Source organism: Camarhynchus parvulus, chromosome 2 (assembly GCF_901933205.1).
Source record: "Camarhynchus parvulus chromosome 2, STF_HiC, whole genome shotgun sequence".
NCBI classification, from domain to species: Eukaryota; Metazoa; Chordata; class Aves; order Passeriformes; family Thraupidae; genus Camarhynchus; species Camarhynchus parvulus.
In genome coordinates, this window is record NC_044572.1 from 62,359,031 (window position 1) to 62,379,038 (window position 20,008).

General features: G+C 37.2%; 1 protein-coding gene across 1 annotated transcript in view; it reads right to left on the reverse strand.

Annotated features, from left to right (window-relative positions):
* The window catches only part of RNF182 (ring finger protein 182), a 29,631-nt gene that overhangs the window by 3,656 nt on the left and 5,967 nt on the right, over positions 1-20,008 (reverse strand). The window contains exon 2 of the mRNA XM_030971608.1: positions 5,145-5,225. The gene's annotated coding sequence lies outside the window, so the exon portion shown is untranslated. The remainder of the gene's footprint in view (positions 1-5,144; positions 5,226-20,008) is intronic.

Genomic DNA, 20,008 nt, shown 5'->3' on the forward strand with positions numbered 1-20,008 from the left:
TTTCTGCGGCATATGAAGCCTATATAACAGTCATGATGATAAAACTTAGAATCATACTGCATGGATTTATTTTAGAGTTAAAGCTCTGAGTGGTTCAGCCCATGAAGTTCTCGGCAGAAGCTGCAATATAACCACTGACCTGTGACCATTTATTTAAACTCTGGTTTCCCAAGGAAATGAGACTTGACACCTGGAGCTTTTGGTCTTTCCTGGTAACTTGTGAACCTGCTGTCCAATTTCAAACAAATCAGCAGAAGAGGGCCAGAGTACCGAAGATAATTAAGTTGCTAAAAAGAAATGAGCACTGGCAATTGGGTAGAGGAGACATATTTACAATAAGTACCATTTATCCTGGAGGGCAATGGGTGGTCAGCACACCCCAACCTCTGCTCTGAATGGGCAGCATGCTGCCTGTAGCTCAGCCAGAGAGGAGGGCAACCAGGGGGAAGCTGGTGATACTCTGGAGAAATAAAAAGTTTGGGGGAGTGGAATGGGTATGAAAGAGGTCCAGGGTTATTGCAAAGAGTTATGTGGGGACCTGGGTCAAATCTGGATTAGGCTTTGTTAATTTTTCTGTTTGTGGAGCAGCCCATTTATTTTCTCCGCCCAACTACTGGACATATGATTACAAAAATAAGTGTTCTTTAGCTTGCAACAAATGTCACCTTTAATATGTGGTTGCTGGGATGAAGGCTAATGTGTCTTCCAAGGGCATTCACCAGATGCTCCGTTTTTCAAGGGTGTCATGGCTGTGACAGCTGTTTCACACCTCAGCTAAGGAGAGGTCCGTGGCATGCTTGCCCTGCTGCACTGCCACTCTGTGCAGCAGTTTTGCCACCAGACACATCTGCCTCACTTAAACAAATGTCATATTTTTTAACATGACTTCAGGAAACAGTGCATGTACTATAAACAAGGCATTAACCAGGAGTGTGTGCTCTGGGGATCAATAATCACCAGCATTTACAAAACCAGCTTTTATCTGCCAGAAGATAAAAATTTCATCCAGATTCTGGCACATGCTTGCTCAAGGAAATGAGGGCAGAACTGCATTTTGCAGGTTTTCAAACTCATCCCTTCATTGCTAGACTAGCAAGGAATTGGCCACAGTCAATTGATGGGCAAAGTCAGCACTTGTGTCCAGCTGCCTCTTGCATTATCAATATCAGGCACACTGAATATGAAAAAGTGGCCTATTTCAAGAAACTTATTTCTTGACAATTTGTTTTAGTAAATATGTGATTTCTTTCCCTTTCCATTGGGAAGCTATTACTCACTCCTAGAATTCTTTTTTTTTTTTTGAGGCAGGAAGCTACTCTTTTAAGCAACGTGCTCCTTCTGTCAATACATTTTACCTGCCAGCCATCAGTGAAGTCTCTTTCATGAGCCTCTTGTTCTTACTGTGCTTTAAGTATTTTCCATTTCTGTATATCCAGCAGAAGATGGAGAGATATGAGAGAGGTGGCTATAAGCAACATAATTTGTAAAACTCACCTCTGAGATTTTAAAACAAAGATGTAAACACCAGACAATGCAGTAACAAAAAAAAAAAAAACATGACAACATAGTGAAAAAAACATACATATTTCTCTAAAAATGGTTACAGACATGGCCCCCTTCCCATTCAATTGCTTCAATAACTCCCTTCCTGCCTCTTCCAATTTTTATCTTTAGGGCTCTAAAGGTTTCCATCTCTGCCTTACTGTTGTTTTTATTATTTGTACTGTAGATATATTTGTGGCATGTTGCATCAGGCAAAGCAAACATTAGACCATCCACAATTTTCAAAGTGTACAAGCTAGACATCTTCTACGACACAAAAAGGACATCTTTTACAGAACTTACAATTTATCCTTTATCCTTTGTTACTCTGTGTGATTCTTTATTAATTTCTACTACTCCTTTTATTTAATTCCAAATATCATCTTCTAGACGACTTTTAGATAGATATAAATGTCACGAGATGCTAACTTTCCAAAGTATGAAGAAACCACAAAATGGACCAAAAAAAGTGAAATGCCAGCCTACAGGAAGGCAAAGAACTGCTGGAAAATTAAGAAGCCAAACAAAAAAGCAATGGTTTTGGACTTTCTCATCTTGGGTATCATTTACATCCTGCACCTGTGGGGAATCAGGATTGCTAACAAGGTACTGTTAATGATCTGCTGGCAAACGCTGTCCTACAACATAAAACTAGATTCCTGATTAACCAAAAATCTTCTAAAATATATGTCTGCTTCTCATGGAAAATTATGACCTTTCTTGCAAAACTTCTAACTCAAAAGACCTTGATATTTTAGTGTTTATCATTCTAATTAATATTTCCTATTGGCTTTTCACAAAACCCAATCCCCTTTCCAACCAATTCTATTTGGACATGGATCACCTCCCCCTGAAACAGGTTTCAAATGGAATGTGTTTTGCTGATTTTACCACCTTTAGGTGCTAATTTTTGACATTAATACAAGGAATAACACGTCTCTGGGACTAGCAATGTCCCAGTTGCTAAACTGGGATCATTAGCTCAATTTCCAGAGCACAGTGATCCTCCTATTGTAGTTTGTGTCATGAGCTCTTCTACAATTTTTTTCAAACTCTTTTTTTAATATAATGTACTGTACAAGAAAGAGTGACTTTCATCGTCTTTCTCACTTCACAGAGTCTCTAAAAAAATGTCCGTCTGTAATAAAACATTATTGATTGTTTTTTCTTCAGCTAACTTTAGATGTTGGATTTCTCCTTATGTGTTTTAGTATGAATACTGCTTATTACTATTCGTTATTTTCCTTTGAAAATTAAAATTTAATCATTAGCTCCTATTAATGCTTTTCATGCATTTTTTACCCTCTCAGCTCTATGGGGGTTTTAATGCTTCCTCTCTCGGTTTTGCTTTCCTGATTTCTTATGGAAATGTTTCCTTCTCAATATCCACTTTCCTGATCTTTGTTTTTCTCTCCTGGGAGCTGCCACCTTTTTGGGTTTAATTAATGCTGCCCTACTATTATATGCATCACATACACTGAAAAGTTCTCTAATCAGAGACTTATTAAAAATATATGGAAACTGAGGCTTTTAAAGAAATTTGGCTTCAAATAATTCCTATTTCTTGAGAAATATGGCCAGCTACTCTACTCCTTCAAGCAAATTCTGCTGTATGTCAAAGATTTTCTATCTGGTCTTTTGCATGCTTCCCAGGTGAGTATTTACTGGAAGCAGGCAGGATAAGGAATTAAAGAAAGGAAGGGGTTAACTACCGCCCCTCTGAATCCTGCTCCCTCACCAAAAATGTTACAATTCACATACTTCTACTTGTTAAGTGTTAAAAGCAATATGATGCATGGGAAAAGAGATAGTGTCTGTATGATCATGTTTTATTCTCCTCTTTGAGACACTTTTTTTTATGATGCCAAAAGAAGGCATGTCCCTATTATGTTCTGCATTAATATTTGGGCTATTTTGAATATTGAGCTGCAACCTGCATGTTCTTTCTGACCTTGAAATCCAGGGGCAGTCATGATAAATCTAACCTCTTTCACATCAAGTACAAAATTTGTAGTCACTGGAGATCAAAGTGAAGGCCCATGTCTAATTTTAAAGCACTGTGTGTATTTTTATTAACTCTGGTATTTGTCATGATTTTAAACTGCTTCTTATGTCCAGCTTTTCACCTGAACCTAGACCTGTCTCACCTGCTTGTTTGATACCAAGAGACACAAGTTATAACTAGGGAAATTTCAATTACAGATTAGAAAAAAAAATAGTATACAAGGTATTCAAACACTGAACATGTGTCAAGACAGTTGTAAATAAAATCTGCAACCTTACAGATACACTTGACTGGATACAACTCTGGTCAGGCCACTCTGCCTTGGAACTGAGCACTGCTTTGAGCAAAGGGAACTGGATTTTCCTGGACATTCTTTCTAAAACAAATTATCCTATGATTCAATGTTTTGCTATCCTGAACTCACTCTGTGTGATGTGTTTGAAAAGCTTTATCTCTTAGTGAATAAAGAATCAGACTGGTAATTGTTTACGTAGATAAACAGCTGTCCTAGATAATAATTCTTTCATTTAACATATGAATTAATTTTTACAAAACCTAGAGTCCTTCTGCTAGCCTTCCACAGAATCTCTCTGATGGGGTCAACACAATGCAATTGCAGAACATTTTATTCCCATGAGTATTACGTAGCACACAGCAGCTTTCTGAACAAAATATAAACTACTAGACACCACTATAAACTACTAGACACGTCCAATGATGACAGTATCCTCTGCAGTTTATTCAAGAACAAGCATATCTGTCATCCTATGACAAGTACCTGCCTTTTGTAAGAGTCCTGACTAAGCACTGCAGGAGTGAATCCATCATTCCTGTTGCTGCTCGAGCTCTGACTCCCTCTCTTTGCATCCCTGTGCCACCTGTCCTGTACGTTATGAACTCCTCTACTTGAAACTTTTACTAAAAAGGGAGAAAAGCTGAAGACAGAGAGGCATCTTCTGCATGGTAGAAGACACAAGCAGGCTGTACAGTGCTCCATGTGACTGCTGGAGGGCAGACCCAGAATGAGGGGGAATAACCTCCCTTGTGGGCGAGAGGACGTGACCCACAGAACCAGACTGAATCAGTAACAGCAAGCTCTATGTATGACCCAACACATGGCCAGACTTTCTTCCCAGACATGGAAAGAAAGGTGAATGGACTGTGCAACATGATATGGTCCTTCTTTGCACTCATCTATCAAACACTGTGTAGACAAAGTGTTCTTATGAGAGGCCAGAAGCAATTACTTGTAGATGAAACTCTCAATATTGGAGCTCAGTCATGCTGACAGGGCAAAGTAGATGGGATACTCATGCCTCTCTTCCCTAATGGAAGATCATCTTTGCCCAGTTCATCAAACCAATGTTTTATCATTCATCTCTCACACTTTTTTTTTCTGTGAAGGGAATTTGCCAGTATTTCACACGTAATCTAAAATGAATATATGAGCTCAGCAACTTCCATAAGACATCATCCATGGACCTACTCAACATGTGATATTTTCAAAGGTTTTAAAAGTTGCTTTTAAACACCAGCTGAGCATATTTAGGAAAGAAGAGAAAGGAAAAAATATGCAAATAAATACAGAGAAACTTACTTTCCATGAAAAAGAACTCCTTGGAAAGGTTCACTTGCGCAGAACACAAGAAATGCCTTTTCTTCTCCACATGGGCAAAAACTGGTAGAAAGGAGGGAAACAAAATTAGTAGAGCAGGAATACAGCTGGGAGACTTTTCAGTCTATTTTCTCTGAAAGAGAGGAAGGAGTCCAACTTCTCTAGTTTGGATAGAAACAGCCATATGTTGAGATTTCTGTTTAGAGAAATATATTGGGTAAATCTCATTTACTAAAATTATTTCTGTAACATAATCCAGTTATCTTTACAGATCTGTTGTTGATTTTAAGCCTTTCAATATTATGTGCTAAACACTCTGAAGTGCTATCTCTTCTAGCAACCACATATTCACAAATGTTAGCAATTCACTAAAAAAAACCCCAACCTAAAGGCAGAGCATCCGAAGAGATAAACCGTGCTCTGAAAGCAGAGTTGTAAAAACGTATTGCAATACTTTCCTTCACAAATGTCACAGAAGCTCTTTGATAGTTTCTACTTTTCCAAACACAGTGCAGTTTCTTCTCCAGCACAGATCAGAAAGTAACCATCTCCTGTGGGCCACTGCATTCATGCTGCGTGGAGGAGCTTTGCTGCATTCTGACTCAGCAGGAAATGACCATCGCACTAGATTTTTCCAGCTTGTGCTAAGCACAATGCAAAAATCCCCACCCCAAACTGCTTTACTAATCTTACATTTGAATAGACAACGTTCAAAGTGCCAGCAGCTATCACATGTTCAACCTGTTTCATGCCACATTTCTGCTAACAGTGGATGGGTTTTAACAATGGGCATTTCCCTGTCAACTCCAATCAATGAGAGAATTTGCACAGGAGTTACAGAATGTGATGCACTGATCCATGCTTGGCTTATGGTCAGCTCTGTAAACTGCTATGAAAAATGCCTCCATTCTTTTCACAAAAGCTTAGTTTACAACAGCATAGGTAATGAGGTTACTCCTCCAATAACTATGCATGAAAGAGAAACCCCACAACAAATAGAGCAAAAAAGTTATGTGTTATTGGCTGCTGACACTAATATAAAAGAGAAACATTATAATCAGAAGTTATTGTTACAATGTTTAGAGTCTTTCCTTGATCTCTCTCAATCCTCCACAATAATGTCACAAAAATGCAAACCACAGAAAATTATAGTTTTTCATTTTGAGTTGGAATTCATGGGTCTCAAATTATTTAGTATGGGAAGTCATGTAATATTAATGTACCATCTCATACTAAAAGAAAAAAATAAACAGTCTTTTTCAAAAATTATTTTTCCTTCTCCCCATCCTGTTAAGTAATCAGGGAGATTTTAATGAAACAGGGTTCACTTAATTCAGTGTTTGACACAGGCTCTTAGGGTACTTTATACCTCCTTTGCCCGTACGTATTCAATATCATTGACTCAATTTCCTATTAACAATATAATTTGCAATACTTTTTTGCTATTCCAATAACTCACAGTATGTGTCAGGTAGTAGTAGAAAATGGTATGAATACACAGTAAATCCCTTATTGAAACCCTACTATTCTCAATTACTTACTTTCTAGCTACAGGCTACTACAGTATTTAAATTGATCCTGCAACTGTGGTGTAGAAAAAAATGTTTTATTATTTAGGTTTGTAGGCAAAACCAAAACCTCTTCCAATATTTCTTAAGAAGAAATTTTCCCTCATATAGAATTCATGAGCTATTTATGTAGTAATATGCCAAGTGACTACTCAATGTGACATATGGTTGTGGGTTGCTTTGTAGCTGTTTAAGAACAAAACTAATAAAGGACAAAGGATCTGAGTTTCTATTAGCTCTCTTGATTTAAACTGGCTTAATTGTATTAAATCAATAAGTAAAAAGAGATGGCTTGAAATTTGTATCTAAAATGGTAACATTTAATTTTGGAAGTATGCTAGTTAAACAGAATTAATTCCTTTAAAGTTGTTTTTAATTCTTTCACAACCTGCTTAATGGGCTGATTAGGCATTTTCTCTTGCACAGTTTTCTCACTGCCAGTGGCTTCTCCTTTAGGACTCGGAAACCAGTAAGTGATCTACTCCAGTTAATATATACTTCACAGCAGAACTCATGACCTTACTACTATTTCAGGGAAAGGTTAGACATTCTCCTCTTTGATAGTAGGGGTGGGTTTTAGTAGTTTTATCAAATAAAATAGAGTTCTGCATCTCTGCTTTAGTGCTTGTGCCCTTTAGGAGCTCTTCTGAGAGTTGAACAGACTGCAGGACATTGGTTCTAGAATATGACTTGAAAAGATACAAAATTATAAATAAATAAAAAGCTTCCAAGTATTGCTTAATATAGGCATAAATATTTAATCATTTGGCCTACAGATATGTCTAGCATTTATCTTTATATTAGACACTATTAAAAGCCAATATGTTTTGTATTAGGTTTCAGAACACATGATGAGAGCACCATAGAATTTTACATCCTTGCTCTGCTTGCTACTGTGTGCTTGAATGTAAGTAATTCAAATAGGTCCAGAAATGTAAGAAAATAACTTCTGCTTTTCAAATAAAAATTACTTCTAATAGAAGATATTAAGTGACATACTCAAAATGTAACATCCCCAAAATATAACAGAATTCTCTCTCTTTGGACTTCCTTTCTGTTATATAATTTGGGAGAGACCAGGTGAGACAAAATGACAGAAAATTTATCTTGATTACATCATTCAGTGAGAAATTCCTCTCCACACAGGGGAACAATTTTAATGCATTACAGTAAGTTCCAATTAACCTTCAAAATAAGATTTAATAGAAAGTAAGTATGGCATTAGCTCTGTCCTAATGGAGCTGAAAACAATTGCAGAATAGGCCAGAAAAGAAGTTGTACTTCTTGCTTTTTGTATTGTCCTTAAAAAAAATCCACCTGATACAAGTATGTTTAACTTTGTATATTCTGTTTCAGGCATTTTTGAGGATATGACTATATACAAAGATTTTACTATATTGTCTATTTTATGTTGATAGTGCAAACAGGAAATAAAAAGGGTGGACATTATACAGGGCAGTACTGATACTGGATTTTATGTATTCTTTACATAAATTTGGTAACAAGGTTTTCTGCTTTAACTACTGCTCAGAATTTGCATCTGATCCTTTGCAGAAAGGAAATGGTAAAAAACAATTGCAGTTTCTTCAGTCACAAGAATATTTGAAAACTCTACATCAAAATAATCCAAATCCAATACAGATTTCCACTAACAAACAACATTTTCAGACCTGGTCTTCTATCATTGTGTCCTATTTGAAACACTGGCAACTAAAGTCTGATCCAGCTGATGCTGCAAATAGCCCCAATAGTTTGAAAAGTGAGGGGTCTGAGGAAACAACATTCTAACCTGGATTCAGTAAAGTGTAATTTTAATATTTCATTTAGTTCTCCTAAAGCATGCACCTAAAAATACTTATTTCTGGGATAAAGATTATTCTTATTTTAGCAATACAGCAAAGTTGGCATATAACCCCTCCTCAATCAACATTCTTATATCTATTATTGTTATTATTATAACATCATTATCATCACTAGAATTTCAATGTAACTAAGAATTTTTTAAAAAAAAATCTTATGATGTACTTAAAAAAGAGCAAACACAAACCCCTAAGATGCTATAAAAAGTACAATATTAGTAGATCTGGTTGACGTGCAGTAAAGTTTTATGTCTTCAACTGTGTTCCTGGGAAATGAACAATCCTAACAGACAAGTGTCAGTGAGGAGACATTAACTTTGACAGCAACATGTACTGCCCTTTTACAACAGGCTTGTAGAAAAATTCCATTTGGCCTGATTTGTACACAATATGCAAAAAACAGTTACTACATGCACACCCACCATTCTAGACACAGGTATGTGCAAAAAAATTGCAGGCACTGAGAAAGTGGATGGGAGGAGGGAAATTAATTTCAAACGTGTCAAATGATATTCAGAGCTTTTATTCTATTCCTTTAAGGAATACAGGAATCATGTGAAAGAGCAGCTTTAAGTACTAGTCTGGTAGTATCTTTGTAGCTACTGGGGATGATAGGGGACTGTCAGAACTCCATAAATTGCTACACCACCATGTCAGAATCGCTGGAGTGTTCTGCTGGTGAGACTTGCTTAGCTCAGATTAATGCTTATAAAGTAATTAAACTTCTAGGGGACTGATATGAATTGCTCAGCTTTAACATGTTATTTAGCAGTGAAATGTGCTATTTTTTTACCCATTCTGAACTGTCAGTGACAGAGTTGAAGTGCTACTAGAAGGAATATTTCAAGCAAAGGGCAGAATCTTTATGGGCTGAGACTCTATATACAGTGCCCTTTGGGCTGGATAAGAGGAGCAGAAAGACGCTGCAATTTATTCATAGGATGTATCAGAATCCAGTTAAGAATGCAGTGTATCTCCCTCCCATGTGTTTGTGATAGAAATATACTGCCACAGCAGCAGATAATCCAATCAGGTCTAAATCGGATCAATAAGAACCTGCAAAAAATCAGAAAATCTGCACTTAGGAAATGTGCTTCAGAAAGAGCTGCCTAATTCTATTCTGGGACAAGGGCAGCCTGGACTTTACTAATTTTCCATCATTCAAAAGAGTTACACTGGTTAAATCTCACAAATTCAATGAAGGGTATGAAACTGTCTTTTCTTTTGAGCAGAGCTACAGCATTTTGATGTCATTTGCAACTACAGTGGTTGAAAGGTTAAACGAAATGAACATTTGAAGTCTGCCAGTCGAGCATACTCAAAATACAAAATGCATGAGAGGAAAGCATCACTTCAGAAATTTTGGAAGTAAGCAAGGCATATTCAGATTGTATATTAAGCTAATTAAAAAAACCAAACCCCAACCAACACACAAAACAGAGAGAAAGTACCTAAAATGGAATTCTAAAGGTTTGAAAAGCAACACAGTCCACAGAGAGCCATTACACTTTCCTATTAACCTATAAATTTAATTTAGTGTAAATTAAAAACTGAGACCAGGTATTGGTATTTTTTAAACTGGTAATAATCAATGGGGATTTTAGTTTTAAGTGTTTTGCAACATGTACTTCAAGACTAGAAAAAAGAACACTAACAGGTTATTAATGTCACTTAGTGTAATAAAAATCCCAACATCATCACAGCAGCTCTTCAGCAAGTATTCCCAAGGATATCAGGTTTTCTATACAATATCACAAATGAGCAGCTTGGCTAAGGCTTATGGAGTAAAGTAGGAAATTAAAAACATTTCTTGCCTTCCACTAAGTAAGAAAATATTTTTTTGATAGAAACATAACCAGGAACATTTTAAAACACCAGATGTTTTAAATGACAGCTTTCTTTAAACTATTTTAAATAATGAATCTTCTCTGCTCTGCTTTCACTTAAGCAAGTGAATATAAGGCTTCTGAATGTTCCACTGTGTTTTTTTTCCAAAAGTGATACTAGAAAGACGTGCTAGGAAGTGAACTAATTAACTAGACATTAAGGGATAACACATATTTCACTGTTTTTCATTTCCGGTGTGCTGAATGCATATAATCTGCAGACTGAAGATCAAGGAAAAAAATCTTATATAGATGTATTATCTAGTCAAAAGCTAAGAAGCATTATCCTTTATTTATGCTATTACTTTTTCATGAAAAGCTCCGTGTTTGAAGCACCAGGATAGCACACTGCTGTTTGTTAGCTTACTAAACCAAAGTTTATGAAAGTTAACAACTATTGCACTAGTAATCACTGCAAAAGGCAGCATCCACTGTGAATCTAACTTTTCCACATCTCTGCAAACACCAACCACATAATTTGCAGCAAGTTAAAACAGACCTTTTTCCTTGGGCTTGGTTTCTTGACAGAAAGAACTCTCCGTGAAATTGATTAAAATCCAATTCTGCTCCAGAGTCAAATGATTGCAATATTACTTGAGAGCTTCTGAGCTCATATTTGTCCTTCTCTGCTTCTGGAGGACTCTTTCAGAAACCGCACCCAAAGAAAGTGCACCCTGAGGAGCATTTCTCAGTAATTGTGGTGGATATATTTTGCAACAGTGAGTACATCTACACTTTAAACTGCAGCGCAGAGTTGATATAACTGAGCGGGATTCTAGTGGAACCAAGCTAGCCATCATAAAATGTACTTCTGGATGAGCTAAATTAATCTGGCTTGTAGGAGAATCAGCCAGTCTCATGTACCATTTCCCACACTATCATCCTGTGCTAATATGCTAAGCTTTGTCTACAACGTGTGCCAATATATCTTGCCTATCTGTAAGCCATCACCGCAGAGCGTTAAGCTACAGAAGACTGCACTTTGAAATGTGATAGGAGATACCCTAAAGGAAAGCAGAAGTTCTACCTTTCATTCTCAGATATGTCTGTTTGAACTGGATATCTGAGGATCAGTAACCATGGAAAATGGAGACTTTCATCTCCACTTACTAAAAAGTTTATGCAAATGTTGCTATTCACACAATGTCTGTCAGTGCTCCTCCACATAGATACCTTCCAAAGTTTTTTTCCTGCACATAAACACCTTGTGTATATGAAGTGACAAGATTTGCAGCAGAAGGTTTGAGAAACTTAATTTTCATGATTTTTCGCCCTGAAAAACAGGGAGAAAAATAATGAAAATTATTTTTCTGAGTTTCTCCCAGACACTCCTGCTTCTGAGAGGGCTTCACAGAACACTGCTATGTGGATAGATCATAAGACAGAGGTGGACTGGGGGAGAAGCAGCTGCTTCAATAGTGAATTTTATGTTAAACAGATTCACTAGACAGCCCCAGTGCCCATTTTGTTTTATTAATGAAGCATTCCTTGTCCACAGCAAAAGGTGATAGTATATCATACTGTCTATACCCAAATCTCTAGCTTTCAAGGATCCCACTGAATTCTGTAAAATCAAAAGCTCAGCACAGCATTTTCAGAGATGCATTTACACTATCCTACAGCAATAAAAGCATTCTCTCCTTTTTTGTCAGCGTGGTCACAAGTCTTTTGATAAGAAAAATGGCAGCACAGCATATGGATAATGCATTAGACAAAAAATCTCTTGTGTATATCAAGAGTGATTCAACCAAACACATTGCAATGCTTACAAATATGTCAACAAATCACACTGGCTTCTCTTAAAAATCCCTTGTTTGAGATAAAAAGTAGTTTTCCTCTTGCTTTCCTTATGGTAGCCTGTAGCTCTAAAGACTTGCTAAGAAAAACTTTACTTGAGGGATTTGTTTGTCAAAACTTGTCACTGAGTTTACCTTGTAAAATGACAGCAGGAATTAAATCTTGGATGCAAACATTTTCTTAGGATGCACATGCAGGCCTTTCTCAGGCAAAGTGCTTATTTATTGGGTAACAGGGAGAAAGCTGGTAGAATTAAACTACTACTGTATGCTTTTCTTAATTGCTATTTCATAGGATACCTTTTGGATGTTTCTAATATTTGTTACTGCCTCATTTATTCAGTTCCTAAATCTGTAATCCCTGCTAAGGCAAAAGTCATACTGAATTGACTAGAAAACTGACACAAACAACCATCAATTTCTCCTTGGCTCTACTACCAAAAAAGAAAATAAATTTAATTGTCACATTATTAAATCTTGGAAACAACTGTGCTTCATAATATATAACTCCAACCAGGGAACATCATCAGTGAACAACTATGATGGCATCTAGTCATTCATAAAAACCACAGGATACTGTTCCCTTCCCCAAAAAGATAAAGTTCTTTTAATACATTGGGTTATGCAGAAAGGAGCAGACAAGATCTCAAGGACACTGTTTATGAATACACGAATTGTGGCAGCCCCATTGGCAGGATATCAAGTCTGAAGGACTTACTGATTGAACATTATGTGAATGAAGTATTTGATACACTCACACAGACTCAGCATCACGTCCAAAGGAGACACTGCAGCCTCAGATGTGTCTCATATTCTGTGAATATACCAGGTGGAGCCACTGACTTATTACATCAGTGGTTATGAAAGAACTGGATATCCCACTCACCATCCATAGCAATCCCTAACCCATTTCACACGATAAGATTTTAACTCAGCTACTCAAGAGAAACAAACCAAAGCACTACACATTTAGCATTTAAAGCCTATAAGGCATCTTACAGCAACACCTTAATAACCACAGCATTAAGCACAAGATCTAAATGGGGCAAAAAAAGGACCTTCAAAGTAAATGCTCACTATCTTTTCTCTCTTATACTTGTGCAAAGCCACCGGGCTCAATCCCATTGTGTTACTTTTGTAGCCTGAGTGCAACTGATCACAGAACACAATTTATAAGATTGTTACCTGAAAGTCTTGGGATCCTTACAGAGGAGAGTTGTGAATCAGAGAAAAGAGATTAGCAGTATGATGACTTGGAGAGACTTTGCTGTAGGGAGTGGACAGAGAGGGCTAAGTGCAAGCGAAGAAAACTTAGGAAAAAGCTTTCTAAATTAGCATGCTAAGGAAACACATCCAGAAGCATGTACAGGGGGAGAAGGACTGAGTGGAATAAAACCAAGTTTGACACACAAGGTGAATTTGGGGGGGGATTTCAAAGAAACAGAATTATACACTTTAGCAAAATGGCCAAAAAAATGCACAAGGGGGTTAGGGGGGAAGGGAAGCAATGGAAGTGTCAAGTTAGCTAGGAAAGTGTAGGTTACAAGGTGTATATTACAAGCGACAGGAATCAAATTTTAAAAGTTTTAAGGCACAGAGAGTGGTGGGAGGTGAGGAAAATGTGTGTTACACAAAAATAGATGATACAAAAATTTGGTAGTAATCTGAATATGAAAAGAAATGGAGTAATGAAATATACCTTCTGCTGTCCACCATACTGATGAGAATGAATGGGGATAAACAGTAATAGACTGATAGAACACAAAAGTATTTGGGATCAAATTGTAGCACTCATTTTGATACTGAAAATACCAGTAAAATAGCTACAGTGAAATAGCAATGTTCAGGAGAAACCTGTTTTATTTAGTTGTATATTTACTCCTTGAATTGCCAGACCACCACCATGAGAAATGGCTCGAATCATTTGCAGAGAATTCTACTAAGGGTAAAGGATGGTGGGGTTCACAGCAGATCCTTCAGTGTTTTTAAAGAAACTGTATTTTGTCAGACAAGTAGCAAACCAAAAGCACAACTCCTGGCCTGTGCTAGAGCTGACAGACGTGCCTGATTTTGAGTAGCAAGCCTTCATTCTGCATGTCCGACAACATTGCAGCAGAGCTGAATGAGAGAGAGATTACTTGCAGCTCCAGCCTCATACAGTCAGCTTAGCACCATAAAGAATGCGACAAGATGAGGTCTGCAAATTGCACAGTTCAGTCTGGGCACTGTATTTTTTTTTAAGTGGATACATGATCCTCATTGTTTGTGATTGATCCCGTCTCAGCCAACAACTGAGATGGCACTTCAATCCCAAGTCCCTGAAGTTCAGAGGTTTACAGTCTTCTGATCAGAAAGATACACGGAATGAATTTTTTTCTAGTGCAAGATTATTTAAAACTAATTTTATGCTCAGAAATGCCTTTTTTTTTGTACCTAGGTCACTTAAAACCATTTTTAAAAAAACAAAGCATGGGTAGTTCAAACAAATGAAGATAGAAGTGTAAGATTTAAGAAATTACCATAAACCTATATTATGCTAATCTTATGACCTGTGCATGAAGTTCATGGAACATACTACTGCTTTCAAGTGACAGAATTACAGAACAATTTACATTGGAAAGAACCTCTGGAAATCATCTGGTTTCAACCTCACATCCTGAAAAGTCCAGAAGACAATATTGCAGTACTGTGTACTAAGAACTTAGAAGAGCTCAGTGTGAAATCCTACAGAATGGGAGGGTGCTGATCACACACCAAACCACGCACTCACAAAGCACCAGACACAGGTAACCAAAAGTCTGTTCCGCATTGATAATGGAGATAAAATGGTACCAATGATACCATTGGTAATGGAGTGACGTGGTGAACAGGACATGCCTCATCCTCATTTTTATGTTGGCAAACATGTGCTGCTGCTGGATGTGCATTTCTGTTGTCTTCAGACAACAGCAAACAATTTATTCTTCCCACCCACTTCTGTGAGTCATCAGGCTTTACTCACTGTCTCCTGAAGTGGGTGTCCTTGGAAGGTCACTTAGATGTGCACAGTTATCTCCATGACCTCATCTGGGTGCCATTCTCACCATCCTTCTCCCATGGTCACTTTGGGGCTTCTACACCCCTTCAATCCCATTCTCACCAAGGTGCCCACTGCACTTCTCAGCAAAAGCAGAGACAGGTCTGAAGGGCCTTGTCCATTTGAGCATTATGAACCCTCCCTATGTTGGAGGGTTCACAAAGCCCCTGGGCAGAGACTCTCAGAGAGGAATGCAGTTTTATTTCAACCACCCACGAACTGGTGGTTTATCAAATAAAGATAAAATTTATATGTATACATTTTAACAGGAACATTCACATTTCCAGGTATTTTTCTTTATAATATATTTCATCTTTGATTATTCTGATTTTCAAAAGCAGGTCTAACACACAGCGCATTTTCCAGCAAGTGTTACAAAGGAGGGAGTGTGTTGTTTTACTCACTATGCTTCCACACTTATTAATCCATTACTATCTATTCAAGAAAATGCATAGATAAATGCTGAAATTGTAATTTTCACATTGAAAATGAGCACTAGTATCTCTTCATTAAAAGAAACCACATCAGACAGAATATTGTTGCTAGTGAATGTCATTCAACTGGAACAAAACACTGCATTTCTGAAAATGAAAAAAAAAAAAAAAAAAAAAAAAAAAAAAAAAAAAAAGAAAGTGGAAATCTGAGGCCAGGTTGGATGGGGCTTTGAACAATCCGGTCTAGTGGACAATGTCCCTGACCGCGGCAGGAGGGTTGAAACTAGATGACCTCTGAATTCCTCTCCAAACCAAAACATTCTATGATTCCATGAAAAATAGCTCAATATATTTCTTTAAACATTATGTTAATAGATTAATGCTTTAATCTACAAATGTACAATATATTATACATATACAATATGTATGTGTACAATAATGTTTAGCTGGATAATTTTATCTGATATTCGAAGAAAGTCATTCAGTCATAGCTGTCCTCTACTTGAAAGGGAGTTCCCCGCCTTTAAGCCCACTTAAATACAAGATGTCTCTATTGAAAAGTTGATTCAAGACTGAAGAAAAGAAAGATTTAACAGAATTATCAGGGAGTTACTTAAATAAAAGAGAAGCTTTGTTTAAACAATTTAAAGCTGGGGCACAATGGCATTATCACAATGCTGAGTATTAATTATTATGTTTGCTCTTTCCGGCCTGTCACAATGATGAACAATAATGATAGCACAATGTGAGATATTCACCATTTAGCTAATTCACACAGTCTAGGCAGGGGATCAAATAAGTTTCCATACTGTCTATTCCTTAACAATGGCCCTTTTTGGTTCCAGTGTAACTGAAAGAAACCCAAAAATTGATGTGACCTGTGCATATCTTCTTTGTCATATCCCAGTGCCTAATAGCCAGCTGCAGGAACACAACAACTTAACTTCAGTCCTTCCAGTGCAGCTGGCACTCTGAGAGGTAGAGCAGAGATCTAGGACTCAGTTCCCTTTCTCTCAGTCTTGCAGCAGACAGAAAAATCAGAGAAAAAAATAAACCAAGTTGCATGGACATCTGGAGCTGTATGCAAGATGTGAGCTTTGTCAAATGTCCTCCCTGGAACCAGTGGGTTGAGCTGAACAGACCCCCAATATTTACCCACTTCCTATCAACATAATTCCCTGTGGTTTCCCCATTATCACTTTGCTCATCAGTGAATCTATGATGCTTGCTGTTTGCTGCCTAGCACACTGCATTTCTTTTTGCAAATGGATGAATAACCATTCATATCTCTGACTAGAGTCTTTCTTTTGCTAGAGATGTGCAACTGGATTTGTGTCAGGCAGCTGCTCAGTATTTGTGTGTCGGTCTGAGTGGTCCAGTATGTCATGGTGGACAGATGACGTCAGTTCTGGAGCTGGCAGCACAGGAACTGGGCCACTGCTTAGTGCTATGAATGCTGATGAAATTGCTTTCCCAAGATTTGTTTCTTCTCTCAGAACAATATGATCTTGCAATATATGGGTTGAGTTTTGTTTTTTTTTTCCTACAAATCTTTCAGGCTTTGCCCATTGTCTGAGCGCTCTGCATGCCTTCAGTGTATTCTCTAGAAAATTTGATACAAGCATTGCAGTGTGTCTGGTAGTGCAAAATTAGGTATTTTAACAGGCATACTGCCAGAGCAGAAATTTCTTCTCATACACATGGCAGTGCAGAAATTCCACTTGTAATTAATATTTCTTCCTGGAAGACCCCTATCATCCATCTTCCCCACCATAAAAAAGCACAAGCCAAAACAAACAAAAACCCCCGCAAAACACATCAAACCACTCCAATCCATTGAGACTCAAAACTGATGCCAAATACTATTATCTCCTTCTTTGGAATTTTCTGACATACCCTACTTGTTGCACTGTCATCTGTTTAGGCACTATATTTTGCACAGTAAAATCCATGTTACTGTGTCTTGTTCACAGAAGTTATTGCTAATATTTTAACAGCAAATAATGAACCGAATCCATCAGCTATGTGCATTGCTATAACACACACATACGCATTTGAATTTTAAATTTTATGAATATACAAACATAAAAGCAAGTGTTCATTGAAGTCGACCTGTATCAACCCTCTGAACATTCCCAGACAAAAGCAACTCTTCAAACATGATCAAAGGAGCTCTGGACCAGCAGTAATGGAGTGATATGAGCTCCACTTTTCAATACAGACAGCCACGTGATGATCATTGTATATTTTTTATTTCCCAGTATTTACTATTTCTCATAGCTTTATTTCATGCCTCTTTTTACTCTTTATCTGCGCTTCGGTTGACATAGCTAATGCATGAGCAGCAAAATAAAACACACAGCATAACTCTTTGAAACAAAAAAACCTCCTTAAAAAGAGATCTTAACTCTTTAAAAAAACCAGATCTTTAACTCTTAAAAAAAATCTGTTTCAATGAGGCTGGCTTTTTTGAACACAGACAAGACTGTAAGCAAAATAAAAGAGGGAAAAAGCTAAGCATAAAGATATAACACTGCTAATGAAAGAAATGCAGAGTAAAACAGTAAAAAGGAGGAGGCATCAAGTACGCAGCAGGATTGTTTATTACAAGTTCCTATTTTACAGTGAGTGGATAGATAATTCTGGTTTGGACACCTGCATAGAATTATGTCCACAGTTGCACTTTACTGATCATACTGAGTGAAACTGTTTCTCTTCTTTGAGCAAGAGACAAACAAAAGGTTACAGAGATGAACGTGTTTGTAAAGTAATCTGCACCGCTGAATGCAGAAAATTTCCATACCTGTATCTATGATGTCAATTTATACCCTTGGTCTGCCTGGCAAATATAAATATACATGTCCATATATACGCATAATTTAAAATACTCTAGCTGTCTTGAGAAGGTACCATGTATAAATGTGTGTGCATGCATGTATGTGTGTGTGTTCTAGAACTAGAGAAAAGCTGTTACCCTCTCAAGATACCTACAGAATTTCAAATACACGCACATGCACTAAATGAGCTATCTGTAAAATGACAAACAGTGAGTGAAGCATCTTGTTAATGTTATTAAAACTGAAAATTAATTATAAGACTGGTACAACTGACATTTCTCTTCATGAATAATTTTACTTGACTGAAACAGAAAATAGGCAGGCCACTTAATTTTTAAAAGGGTATAAAGTTCAGAAGGCTGTTCAATCTATTCATAGCCATACCTGAATACCAAAACTGCACTCTAAATGAGCCACCCCAGAAAGTTTCTTTCTATGCACTTTTTTTTGCCATTCCTCCCTCCTGTCAGTCCCAAAGTCAATGAGAATTCATATTTTAATAAATCTGTGTCAATATGCATTACCAAAGCCTCACATTTATCCTGATGAACACACAGAGAACTGTCCTCAGAGTCTAAAAACCACACTTCAACATGAAGCAGATATGTTGGCCATGTTACAATAAATTCATTAAAAGAATTTTCTTAAATGCTGCCATTAGCACAGCACACTACTTTGGAACAAGCTGTCTTGGGAGGTATACCAGGGAAGGAAGGGAGATACCACTGCACTCAGTGCTTCTCCATTCCAGGCTAACAAAACGCTTTTAACTTGTCTGTAAGGTGGCATAGTTGGGCAAAATAGTCATGTAATAAAGCTTCATTAATCCTTAAAAAACAAATGACATAAAATTTACTGGAAACTCAGTTCACTTGGGATTTTTGTGGGATTTATCAATATGCAGTTTTATTACTTCATCTTTACATCATCCGCACACCATTTGTTTTCAGTTCTGACTTGCTCTTTTCTAGTCTTGTAAGAGCTGTTTCTCTATTTCCCCATCCAAAAAAAAAAAGAGATAAAATAAAAACATCCTTCTTCAGATCCCTACCAGAGCACATGTACAATCTCTGTATGCTTAAGTTCCACTGATAGTAGATGTATGGTTATGTGTGATCCTATTGTCTTAAGAGGATACTTTATATTCTAGGATATGATTTTGCTAAATACAACAATTAAAACAGAAGTGTGGTGCTTCAGAAAGCATTTTGGTGAGCTTCCAGGGACTTACCTGCCAGCTGCCAAGCTGGCTTAGAGCGCTAGGCTCAATCTATTCATCCATCCATCACCAAAGGGTCTGAATGACTGATAACATAAAACAGATGATTCATTGTTGGTATACTTTCTGTTCTCTCTTTGCCCTATGGAAGACATGGCATTTTAAGATTAA